Source organism: Candoia aspera, chromosome 1 (genome assembly GCF_035149785.1).
Source record: "Candoia aspera isolate rCanAsp1 chromosome 1, rCanAsp1.hap2, whole genome shotgun sequence".
NCBI classification, from domain to species: domain Eukaryota; kingdom Metazoa; phylum Chordata; class Lepidosauria; order Squamata; family Boidae; genus Candoia; species Candoia aspera.
This window is the reverse complement of record NC_086153.1, coordinates 137269876-137283358: the sequence shown is the minus strand read 5'-3', so window position 1 is coordinate 137283358 and position 13483 is coordinate 137269876.

The window sequence follows — 13483 nt, the reverse complement described above, 5'->3', positions numbered from 1 at the left end:
TGCAAGCGTTTCAAATTGTGAGGCAGTTCCAATTTAACAGTAACTGGATTGACAAGACCAACAACAGGGAAAGGACCAATGAACTTGGGAGCAAGTTTTTTAGAGGGTTGTGGTGACTTCATAAATTTAGTAGATAGATACACCTGATCCCCAACTTTGAAGTCATGTTGCAAAGAGCGATGTTTATCAGCTTGAGATTTGTAAGCAGCCTGGGCATCAGCTAAAGCCTGTTGAATTGCTGGCCAGGAATAAGACAGTTTAACAGCCCAGTCAGATGCAGAACACGTTTGGGAAGCGGGCTGTGGCAGTTCAGGGATGGGAACAAAGTCGTGACCAGAAACCACGCGAAAAGGGGTTTGTCCGGTATTTTGATGCACAGCATTGTTGTAAGCAACTTCAGCAAAAGGTAATAAGTCCACCCAATCATCCTGATGGTAGTTAATGTATGCTCTTAGAAACTGTTCAAGAGTGGAGTTTAAAACCTCAGTAGAACCGTCAGTCTGAGGATGGGATGATGTGGATAATGCTTGTTTGGTGCCAATCAATTTTAGAAATGATTTCCAAAATTGGGAAGTAAACTGTGTGCCGCGAAGATCAAGCTTGGAGAAAATCTTGCCCTTTGCCAAATTTAACCCTCAATCCTGCCAGACAGATCCAGTCGTACAATGACTCGGGGTCGTCTCTACACAACGCCCAACGCAGGACGTCCCGGTTGAGTCCCTCTTTAAAACGCTCTATTAGAGTGGACTCAGACCAGTCAGTGATGTTCCCAGCCAGAGCTTTAAACTCTAGGGCGTAATCAGCTACTGACAATTGGCCCTGGGTGAGATCCTTCAGCGCCTTCTTAGCTCTTGCCTTGGCCAGGGGATCTTCAAAATGCAGCTTTAATGCCCACATGAAATCATTGAAATAATCAAGTACAGGGGAGTCAGCATCACTTAATTGAACATACCAGTCAGCCGCTTGACCCTTCAATTTGGTAGCAATGGCAGTTATTTTAGCCTCTTCGGAAGGGAAGCATGCCCCAAACTGCCTCATATAACTTTTAGCATTAGTTAAAAAGAAAGATAACTTTGTTGGATCCCCATCAAACTTAACAGAAAAGTCTCTCACTCTGCCTCCGGTTGGAGTGGGACCAGCAGTCCCTTGGGTGGTTGGGCCCTAGGTTACAGTAGCTTTCCCTTTTTGGGGTGGGGATACTGATGGCCGGCGGGCTCTGCGGGGTAGAGATTCATCCCGGAGCCGTCTCTGGCCCCACTCCGCCGGCGGTCCAGATGGGAGGATGGGGGATGGTTGCGGGAAGCTGGGATCTCCTCCACACCTCCCCTGCCCCTCCAGTGACAAAGACAGGTTTCTCAACATGTATTCCATTGGTTCTAATTTGGCTTCCACCATTCTTAGTCTCTCAGGGGTTTGAGAGTCCCCTCTCCTTCGCGTGCCCGGTTTCCTCCCCATTGACACCATAGTAGATTCTTTGTCTGGGGTTAGCAGGAGCCGATACTTCCAGGATGTCCCCGACGTCCCTGGTTGGGGTTCCCCCACTTCATCCAAGGTGATCAACTCTGCGAGCAATTTGCTGGGTGCCGGTTGCTTTGGCTCTTCCCCATTGTCAGATTCCTCTGCATCAGAATTGGAACTCGATTCCTCCTTTGACAGGTCTCGGGATTCTGAATGTTCTGGGGTGAGATCCAGTTCTCCGCTCTTGACCGTTGACTCGGGCATCAAGCTAGCCGTCTCCTCGAGTCCCCTGGTCGTGGATTTTGACTCAGCCATCGTTAACTATTTTCCCTCACAAGAGACTGATCTTGGTAGGAGCTAACGGTACAACTTTGGGATTCTCAGCTTTATGTAATGGTTGCCTATTTTAAAACATCATCAGACTCATGAGCAGGAATTCAAAGATATCTGATTTATTAAAGAATAGGATCTATTAAAGAATAGGATCACAGAGAAAGCTGAGAATGATGAAAGCGCGCCAAATTCAAACTAAAAACCCTCGGTGCAAATGAAATCCCTCCCCCCGTAGAATCTTCTCAAGTTCACAATCCCAGGTGCTCCTAACAGTTTTTGATGGTCTGCAGGAAAAGGCCTTGAACAGAGAACATAACCCAAACACATTCCATTGTACTGATTTCACATACAGAGCTTGGTACAAGGTCTCACAGCAGCTCCCTCCCAAACAGAAACGTGCGTCGGCACCATGGCATGTGAAACATTACGATGTATAAACTACATTGAATCAGTGAACATGACAGTACAGTACCCAGAGTCATGAAGGAGCTGAGTATCTTTAGAAATTTAAATAAATAAACAAACAAATAAATAAATAGTAACGCTGCCTGTGATTCAGGAGGTAGTAAACCATCCATATTAGCAGCCATCCACAGCTTGGTCCTTTGTGAATCCCTCCAGCCCCCTTTTAAAACTATCCAAATGGGCTGCCATTATCATAGTCACTGGCAGCAAATTCCACAGTGTATGTGGAACACAAAAAAGCATTTAGTATACTTTCTCTCTCTCTCTCTCTCTGTTATGGATGCCAAACATGATTTCGTATACCTCTATCATATAAAGTAAAGAGGCCCAATTACTGCACTTTTTCCTTCTAGGGCAAAGTTTCTCAACCTTGGCAACTTGAAGATGGGTGGACTTCATCTCCAGAATTTCCCATTCTGGCTGGGGAATTGAGGTCCGCCCATCTTGAAGTCCACCCATCTTCAAGTTGCCAAGGTTGAGAAACACTGTTCTAGGGGAACTGCTCCAGCACTTTAGCTTGGTTGTCTTTCTTAAGGTTCAGTAACCAACACTGTACACAGTACATAGATTTGTATAAGAAAATTGTCACATTGGCAGTTCTATATTCAGATCTTTTCCTAATGATTCTGAACATGGAATTTCTCTTTTTTATAGCAGCTGCACACTGAGTTGACAGTTCATATAAATGTCCACCATATTACAATATCTTTTTCTGGTCAGTCATTGTAAGTTAGATCCTATTAATGTATTAGAGGAGGATAGCTTTTTTTTTTGTATCAATACACAGCACTTTACACTTGTTTCCATTGTCATTCTGAAGACCATTCACTCAGTTTCAAAAATTCCTGATAGAGGTCTTCACAAAGTCATTTTGATTTTGCAAAATTTAGGTATCTGTAGACCTGGCCATCTCACCACTCAGCCCTACCTCCAGGTCATTTATATATAAATTAAAACCCATGGGGGACTCCACTGTACAAATCTCACCAGTGTGAGAATTGTCCATTTTTTCTCAGCTAGTTGCCAATCCATAGAGAAACTTTTCTTTATCCCATAGCAGATGAATTCACTCAGACAGAGGCTTTGTCCAAGTATAAAAAATCTGTTGGGCCACCCTTGCCTTCAAGTTGTTGACACCTGCAAAAAAGTCTAGAAGTTTAATGAGATACTCCGTACTGATGCAGAAGCCATGTTGTTTACTTGTCAGCAAGATGCATTCTTTAATACATTTGCATATATATTTTTTGTCTTTTCTGCATAACAGATGTTAAACTTATGGCCTACAGTTTCCTTTATTGTCTCTTGATTCTTTTTTTTTTTAAGTACCATATGCATAATGGAGCCAGCTGCTCTAAATGTACCATAAGCAGCAATACTGGAAAGACTGAGATTTTTACCTTCACAGCTTTACTGAAATGGCAGTCACTATGGGACATCAGAAACCCTGTCAAACCAGAATCTTTCTGGTCTGGCAGCACAAGTTGTTCAATGTGCTATTAAGCTTCTTCAGCATCTTGAAGCCAATGGTATTGACATTATTCCAAAGAAAATTGCTTCAGGAAGCCCAAATCACCAATTTCAAGAGTAGTTTTAAAACTGAAAATATAGCCATTCTTCAATGACTTCAGTACTGGTTAATGAACTGGTTGGGCATCCAGTTTTAGAGACACCTGAAAAAAAGTTGAAGACTGATAGTTCCCAATGCTCTTTATTGCCTAGTTCAACACAGCACACTCAGCTGAGTACAACATCTGCTAATCCAAGAATGGACTTTGCCAGGATATGTCTGAGTTACACTGTCGGCTGTCAACATCAAGGCAAAAGAGAGAACATAATGATGATGTTGATGGCTGGAGATCATCACCAGGCCCAGAGATCTTCAAGTATGCCTTCAGATTCCAACTGCAAAAAAACAAAAGCTGGTCCAAGCGAAACACTGGACCTAATTCAGTAAGAATAATCTTGCCTTCTGATGTAAATCTGACCATTGAGCAGCTCCTCCTCTTCACAAATTTATCACTCAGGCATGTCATAACAGCTGCAAGGAAAAAAATGCTGGTGGGACATTCCAGTTCAGGTAAAATATAGGACAACCAAGTGCTGTGAGTTACCCAGGGTAAGCATTTAGGTAGCAATAAAATGAAGGGGGTAGAGAAATATCATTACATACATGTTGTTTAACTAGAACAAGGACAGGAAGCCCATAGCTGTCCAGAGGTTGCTGAACCCTACTAGCACGGTCAATGGTGAAGCATGCTGGTAGTTTGATAACTTCTAGGGAAGGGGTTAGAATCCTCACCCCAACATTAGATATTACCAGAAATACAGGAAGAGGAAACATTCTGCTCTTTTCTGCAGCAGCCATTTTTAGTATGACTTCTGGTCTACGTTTTTTGTCATTGTTTATTGTAGCAATCTCAATGGAGGATAGAAATCTTTTTTTAATTCCACAATAGCATTTCTTATCTGTATTGTATATCCCTTGCATGAGGAAATGGTTTTATTCAGATAAAACATTTCCATATTGCCAGTTTTCAAAGAAACTGATGGAATAATGCTGTAAAACAGACTGTATATCAAAAATGCAATGACCAAGGAAAAACTGGAACAGATTAAATGCTCATCTGGTTAATATGGTTTGTCATGTCATTGAAATATTTGCAGATTTGGGTTATCGTGGGATCTAGAGGGTCAATTGATTATATAAAGCAATCAATAAATTGGGCAAATATTTTTTAAAGACAACCTTCTCAAAAATAAGGAACTGAACTGAAAATAAGGAAGCTGTGGCTGGAAATATTGATTTGGATCCTAGTTAGGCTTTCAGTAGCAAAAGGATGGAATTGGAATCTAGTGGAGAATCCTATACCTTCCAGGGCAAAATTTAAGAAAGGAACAAGATTGCATAGTGAGATGGGCAGTGTTTAAATTTAAATAAATAAATAAATAAATAAATAAATAAGATTCATGCTGAACTACTTCAAAATCCTTTTGAATCCAATATCAGGTTTTCCCAAAGTCCAATTAAATGCTAAGAAGGAGCCCATCATCAGGATCACACTGGGCCAAGAAATGATGAATCAATGTTGCTCCTTCTTAGTACGACAAACTCTTCTGAGAGAATAGCCCAACTGTTCAGAGTAGATGTATGTGGATTTTCACTGTAGCCCTTGAAAATCTTCTCAAGAATATAGGAGCCCTATTATGCACCTGGTTTACAAAATGACTTTTTCATGTGTCCAGGCTTTGTAGCTCTACCAGTTTTCTTAAATGAAGGAACTTGAAGGGACTCCTGTCATCCTCAAAGTTCCATCTTCTGTTACTGGTAAGAACTTGCAGATACATCACACAAATGGCTGAAAATGTCTCTGTTTGGAGTACCCATATAACTACATGTAACTGGGAAATGGGTGGACCTGTTCTGTTAGGTACATAAGAGTGAAATATCTCAGCTCTTGGAGGAATTCCAGGGTCTGCAGAAATACAGGAACACCACCACCACCACCACCACCACCTTCATCATCATCATGAATAAAGGAGGTGTCCATAAAGTGCTCATTGAGAATTGAACATGTTTGATGGATAAGGAATAGACACTATACCAGGCACTATACTAAGCAAGTTAGTAATTCAGAAAGTACTTCGCAAGACAAAATACTGCCAGCTATGAGGTATGTGAAGTGTTCTGACACACTGTTCTTGTAAGCAGCTCTGGGGTTCTTCTTGACTGAATAGAAGGAGACTAAATGCCTGAAAGAAATACAGTAAATAAAGGTTGGCACCATGATAAATGAGATTCCGCATTCATTCCTGGAGACACCCTCTGATTTATAAAATATTTCAGAGGCCAAACTGCTGTCACTTATGTGATGAATGATAATATAAGAATCTGGGCTTATGGTTTCTACCATAATCCTCTTTCCACCGTTTCCTTTATTTTCCTTGAAACCATGGTAAAATCAACCAGGATAAGACTAATCTTAGGGTAGGCGAAAAAGGACTAAATTGAATCTATATTCCAGCTGAATATATTTTTCAAGCACAAAGCAGAAGTTTCAGAAATGGTCAGTTATTTCTAATGACAACAACAACAACTGAAACATAAAATTAATTAGAAATGTTTCTTATTGGGAACCTAGACCTTAAGAATAAGTCATTAAAGGAACTTGGAGGTTGGTAGAATGATCTAAGCCCTGCAGTTTGGAGAAGCCCTATCTGAGCTAGGCCCAGCATCATCCACTGGGGTGGGAGTCAGGGGATGTAAAAAAAGCCAAGTTATGGTTGTGACAATGCAGTTGAAGCCCCAACTTCTTTTACATGTGTGCACCATTGAAAGCTTGACAAAAGGGGTAAGACTTTAATTTTTTGACAGCCCTCCCTGCTGCAGACACTACTAGCTATGCCTCACCTTCAGTTCCCAACATATAGCATAACAATAACACAAAATCCTTCTGATGAATTCTGGAGTCCAACATATCTGGAAGGAAATAGTTTGGGGTACTCAGTCATACTCAGTTCGTAAGTATGCTTGAGACCGTAGTGTTAAGCGGGAGTATAAATAGAAGCAGGCCTGCAGCCATAGCTTATTTCTAGCTAAAATCAGCAATAGGACATCATTAATTGGTGGACTTGGATTCCACCTACACAGAGGGCAGTGTGCATTTGAACAATCTGTGGAATTACTTCTTAAAAGGGAAGGAAAAAGAAGACACAACAAATACCTTTTCATGACTTGCAAAGGATATATTTAGCTTCCTTTTCATTTAGGCCCTCTACAAGCAGAAGGGCTGGTACTTTTCTATCCTACTGTTCAAATGGCAAGTCTACTTTTGAAATTATGACTAGACTGTGGGTGGGTGGAAAATGATCTGACAGGAGGGTCCAAATTTGAAATTGCTAGGATAGCCACACCCAAGTGTAGTGGTCTCCAAAGATATCAGAAAAGGAATGCTCAGAATTTTAGACCTTGGTGGGGGATCAAGCATCAGGGAAAAGGCTGACCCAAGATATTGGGCACATTTTATGTCTGTCTCAATTCAGTGTAAGGAAGGGAAGGCAACTAGATTGCCTGTTGAATCTTATGCCCACTCTGGGAATAGGGATAGGAAGAAGGCTTGATTACATCTGATGGAAACAGGCCAAGTTAGCAGGCATGGGGAAGCAACTGTAACTGTTTCCCCACCATCCAGCAACTGCCGCATTGGAAGCTTTGACTAGGAGTACATCTGGCCTTGTATCCATTGATATTTTACTTTGCTTTCCTCCATATTGCAGATAATACCTAATGTAATGTAATATGCCATGTGACATCATGACTATGTTCACATTACACAAATGTCTTAGCCATTCCTGCACAAATGACCAGGTTTAAATTATCCTACTTCAGACACATTATGTGAACACTTAGCTCTCTGGAGAAGGCTCCAAGGCTGGGAAAGGTGGAAGGAGAGAGAAGAAGAGGACGACCAGCAGCAAGGTGGATAGACTCAATTACTGTACAGAGGTGATAAGTGCACTGTTGGAAGACCTGAAAGACCAGGTTTTTCCATGACAGATTGTCATGGAAAAAATCTATGTGGTTGCTAAAAGTCAACAATGACTTAATGGTACATAATCAATCAATCAATCAATCACTACACTAAATAGATTTCTCTATCTGTCAGGCAGTGGCTATTTTTTTGTCATCCCATCTACTTCAAAGGAGGCTGGGAAGCTATCAAGTCCCACTCCATTTCCTGTCTTAATAATTCATTTCCCCCTCTGCTTGGGCTACCATACATAGACTGCAAAATCTGGACAGCCACTAGACAGAAATTGCAGAAATCTCTAACTCTTTGCTGCCATCTGGCTGCCACCTGGATTTTTGTAGCCCAGGTATAGCAGTCCTACCTTCTGGAGGAAATATCTATTTTAAAAATCTGAAGTGCACACTCAAAATTGCTACTGCCACAGACAGAATTGAAAGCAGTTTATCCATCATTGGCCTTTTCTGTCCTTTTTTTCACCACAGTCTCTACCCAAGCTGGATGTGGGCATGAAACCTACCACGGAGACAAAGTCAGAAGTTCCTAGAGAGGTTTCATTTTCACCAATTCTCCCTAGGACCTTATCTAAGTCTCAGGAGGAGATTCAACTAACTACCTGGCGAGTAGTTTACATGACACAGGGAGTTAGTTTAAACAAGACTGAGCCTGTTTAGTGTTACACTTGACTGAGAATGTTGTTCCTACAGCATGTCAAATGCAGGTTCCATATCTGTGACATTTCTTCTGAACAGGAAGCAATGGTGTGGGTCATTTACCCCAAAGAGCTGATGCATTTACTATTTCAATAATTTTGCAATGCATTGCCAGCTCATGCAGCAGCAATTAGCCAACCATGGCTAATCTAAAAAAAAAAAAAGCTGATCAGGATTAGATCTGCGTAATATTTGGGTAGGTTACCAACAGGAATGCCAAGGGTATAGGCTGAACTAGAAAGTGGAAGAAGAAGGTGATGGTAAACCACTTCGGTACTGTTGCCAACTATGTAGACATCTCCATCTAATAATCAAGAGTCACACTCAACTTGAGGGTGCAGAAGAGCAAGGGGAAAAAAACACAGACTGAGAAGTATGTCACCCCTTTAAAGTAGGCCAGGTCAGTAAACAGACAGACAGGAATATTATTATTATTATTTATTATTGTAGGGTATAATAACAGAACCTTGAAAGCCTGTCAGAATTTCTCCTTCCTTCCCTCAATTCCCTCTTATGCCAAGGAGTTTCTTTCTCACACTTCCTTTTTTCCTGGGCTAAGCTTATGTTGTACTAATGGCCGCTGTGTATTTTCTCCAAGGTCATCTCTGTGCTCCTCTACAAAGTGGGCCTTAAAATAGCCATGTATGAAGAAAGCCTAACAGACTTCAACCAAAGGGTTTCTTCAGCTGGATGAGCTCTTCTTTACAATTCTGGTACTCTGGTGAAAACTCAGTAAAATACAAAATGTGATCTATGTCTCCAGCCATTGTTTATTTGCTATGCTCCCTGCTTCTGCACATAATGAGAAGACAGGACACCCTGGAGAAGATGCTGGTGCTAGGGAGAGTGGAGGACAAAAGGAAGAGGGGCCGACCAAGGGCAAGGTGGATGGATGATATTCTAGAGGTGACGGACTCGTCCCTGGGGGAGCTGGGGGTGTTGACGACCGACAGGAAGCTCTGGCGTGGGCTGGTCCATGAAGTCACGAAGAGTCGGAAGCGACTAAACGAATAAACAACAACAAAACCCTGCTTCTGCTCCTTCTTGCTTTGCAACACCTTTCTTTTCTCTTTCCTTTATCTGGGCCACCTTCTGATATATCCTCCTGAAGGTATAAAGAGGATTGTTCCTTCAGACAATGTGGATGTATTGCTTTCCATCTCCTCTGCCCAATGTCCTTGGAGTGTCTGCATGTATTTGTCCGTGAGACAATGTGCTTTACGTTTTTGTAACTATATTGCTAACTGTGTGTGTGTGTCCATGTGTGCGTGTGTGTGTTTTAAATCCCAAAACATTGGATTGTCTCTTCTTGGAATCAGTCACTTCTTTCTAAGAACTGGTACAGAGATGTTGAGAAGCTTTAAAACATGCCATAAAATAACTGCATTCCCCCAATACTCTGGGTGCTCTTAGTTACATTAGCAATTGGCCTCCATAAAGTATTTCCAGTTAATCTACTCTATCTGTTGAGAATTTTCTGCAGCTGATCAAGAGATGGCCTCAGCCTTCCATCTAGTAGAGATGCTTCAAAATTAGCCAGCAGAGCACAGTGACTGAAGGGTTTTATACAGAAGACTCAGGACCAAATTCTTGCTAAACTATGAATCTCACTGGACAAGGTAATGACACCTAATACAAACCTACGGCACAGGAGTGTTGCCAGGTAAGACCACTGCTGAGAGCTCCTTGGAGAAAGAGTGAAATGTGTTATAACAACCAGTAAGAACAGTGTTTCTCAACCTTGGCAACTTTAAAATAGGTAAACTTCCCAGAATTCCCCGCCCAGCCAGAATTCTGGGAGTTGAATTCCACCTATATTAAAGTTGCCAAGGTTGAGAAACACTAAGTAAGAAGATGGAAATGACTTTGCCAAATTGAAAGTGCAACTCTTTTCAGTTTCCAGAGATTCCACTCATACAGACCCACCTGAAAACAGTAGTACTTCTCTATTGTTCTCTCTTTCCCTGCAACAGTTCTTCCTATAGACCTGCAAACAGATGTTCCCTGTTCCAACTGTAGCTACCAAGACCTTGATCAAGCGATAGTGTTTTAAGTAATAATTTTCTTTTGTGTTCCACATAATAACATCAGATATTTAAGTGCATCTCTCAAGAGTGAAAAAGAACGGCAATCAGCAATGCTCTTCTATTTTGAAAGGTATCTCCTTGAATTCCAACAAGATGTAGAAGTCTGGAAGGCTTCAATTTTATTATGCATCTTATAAAGCACACAAAGACATCAAGGGTATAATACGGAAGAGAAAATGTGCTTGTAGTAATTGGTTTCAGGACATTTTTTTCCCCTGCCCAAAGTGTTTCAGACTGATGCTGTAAAAATTAAGTGGGGTTTAGAAGGCTTGATATAGCTTGAGTGAGCCCTCTAGCTGAAGTGGTTTGATGAACAGTAAAGTATCACCTGGGACCTTGGACTTTCTCTCTTCCTCTCTCCCTTTTGCCTTCGCTCTATTTTTGGATCTTGGCTCCTCAGCCATGCAGTGGTCTCTCCCTGAGAGCTCGGCAGAAAGGTAACTCATGTGTCAAAAGCTTTTTGAACTCTTTGAACTCTACTTTACACAACAGCAGAAAATATGAGCTCTTCATCATCTGAAAAATTGTTTGGAGAAAAATAAAAGCCTAAACTTTCACCTCTGGCAAAACATGGTTATTTTAAAAGTCTGCCTCTGTGAACCTTTAGCCAGGACTAAGGTCAAACAATGGGGCATATTTCTGGGTAGACATGCATAGGATTGTGCTACTAAGTTATGAGAAACTGTGTAGTTATATTATTTGTAATGATGTATTTAGAGACATATTTTTAACTAAGATGATCTTAGTTAAAACCACCTCTCTCTCCCTCTCTCTTTATGGAGCAATCACTCTTTTCAAGTTCTTGTCTCTCTCTCTCTCTCTTTTTTTTTTTAAAGGCACCCTTGGGTTCCCCTGACACCCAAGGCCATCTGGGATGGGGAGTCAAGAGGACAGTCACAACAGTGTGATCAAAACCCCATGTGCAACATTTGACCTTTTTTGTACCCTGCCCCCCAGCCCCTTTTCTCACCCCAGTCACATGCAGTTAAATAATATAATATTTTTTATCATTGTTGTAAACCTCCCAGAGTCCTCCCTTTGGGGGAAGATGGGCAGTGGCTAAATTTAATAAATAAATAAATAAATAAATATCAGAACTTAAACGGTGTCGCCACATATTACAGAGAAGGAGGAAGAAATAATTTTACAGAGCCGATACCCCACATACCTCAGAGAACACAGCTCCATACTTAATGTGCGCTGTTGAAATATGACCTCCCCTACTGTCACCTTCTCCAGACTATTTCAGCAAGAAAACAACAAATAATTGGCTTCTGTCATTTGTTCCCTTTTATTAAAATTAGTATGTGCAGCTATTAACCATCTTTCCTAGGGGTTCTCTCCATAAAATTAGAGTAATAAAAGCTGATGATACAAACATCCTAAATGACAGGCAACTGTTGTAAAGCAAATAAAATTGACAAAGGAAGTTTAAAGCCACTAAAAAATCAAGTCTATGTACAATCACAAAGATGTGTTTTTTATTATATTTGAATCTTCTGGTCCTATAGTTGCATTGATACTCACTTTTGGTCTAAGGTGTTAAAGGTCTCTGTGTTCAAATACTACCTGGCCAAAAAGGTTAGGAAATGTTGGAGTCATGGGCAAAGACTAAAGGTACAGCCTTGAGCTTTTCCTAGAAAGTTATCAAGAAACTGTAATTTTTAATATGATAGAAAAGATCATATCAAAGGCAGGGAGAATCAATATGGTAACTATATTTAATTTAAATAAAATTTCACTTACTTTGTAGTGGCTCTTTGAGCAGGAGTCAGAATCCAAGAAGACCCCTAAATTGTGCACCAGTTCCATCTAGCATAATACAGCCCTATTTAGACAGGCTCTAACAAACAGGTAGCTAGGTTAAAAGTCTCAAAGAGTAGTCCACTTCTTCAGGGTTGGACTCTTCCAGATAACTGAACATACTGTTCCTCAGTTACCTCAATTGGACCTGGCCAATCAGAGTCCAATTCTAGGTGGATCTAAAGATCTTTATCCATCAGATGGTTAGAATATTCCTCATAGCAGCCCCATTTACAGGTAGTCCTCTCTTAACAATAGTAATTGGGACCAACAACTTGGTTGCTAAGTGACATGGTCATAAAGTGCAGCATCACATGACTGCACTGACTTATGACGGCAGTTGCAGCAGTTTCAGTTGCTGTTGTTAGGTGAATCCCACATAGTTGCAGCATCCATTTGGGACCTCCTCCTATTGACGTTGCTTGTTGGAAGCCAGCAGTGAAGGTCGTACTATAAATGGCAGTCACATAACTGTGGGACGCTACAACATCGTAATTGCAAGCTGGTTGCCAAGCTTCCAAATCACAATCACGTGCCTGCAGGGACACTGCGATGGCCACAACTATGAGGAACAGTCATTGTTCAGCGCCATCATAACTTTGAACAGTCACTGAACGAGTGGTCGTTGAACAAGGACTACCTGTATGCTCTTGTAACCTATCCCTCCCAAACAGGGAATGGATCACCTTAAAAAGGGCCATTGGTTATGTATCTGCAGAATGATAAGAGATATAAGAGCTGAAAAATAGTTACATTTGGCCACTTTTAATCCACAATCTAATCCTTAATATTAGCTCTTGTTCATGTTTGGTTGAGTTCACTCTTCATTTTCCTCTAATTGTCCTCTAGGCATCTTTTCTGCCATTTCATTTCCTGGAGTTCCTTAGAAAAGCAGGGAGCTTCTTGGGATTCACAGACAGGAAAAAGCCTCATAGGAACAAGCCGGTCCAGGACCCCCATAATCATACCAGGTGGAAGCTAGGGCCCTAACTGAAAACCCCCAAGTTCAAAAAAGTTCCCAGCTTCCTCCTAAAACCTCTCTGGGTCAGTTGCCTGGGGAAGACCACTCTAATAGGTCCAACCTCTCTGACAGGGCTTG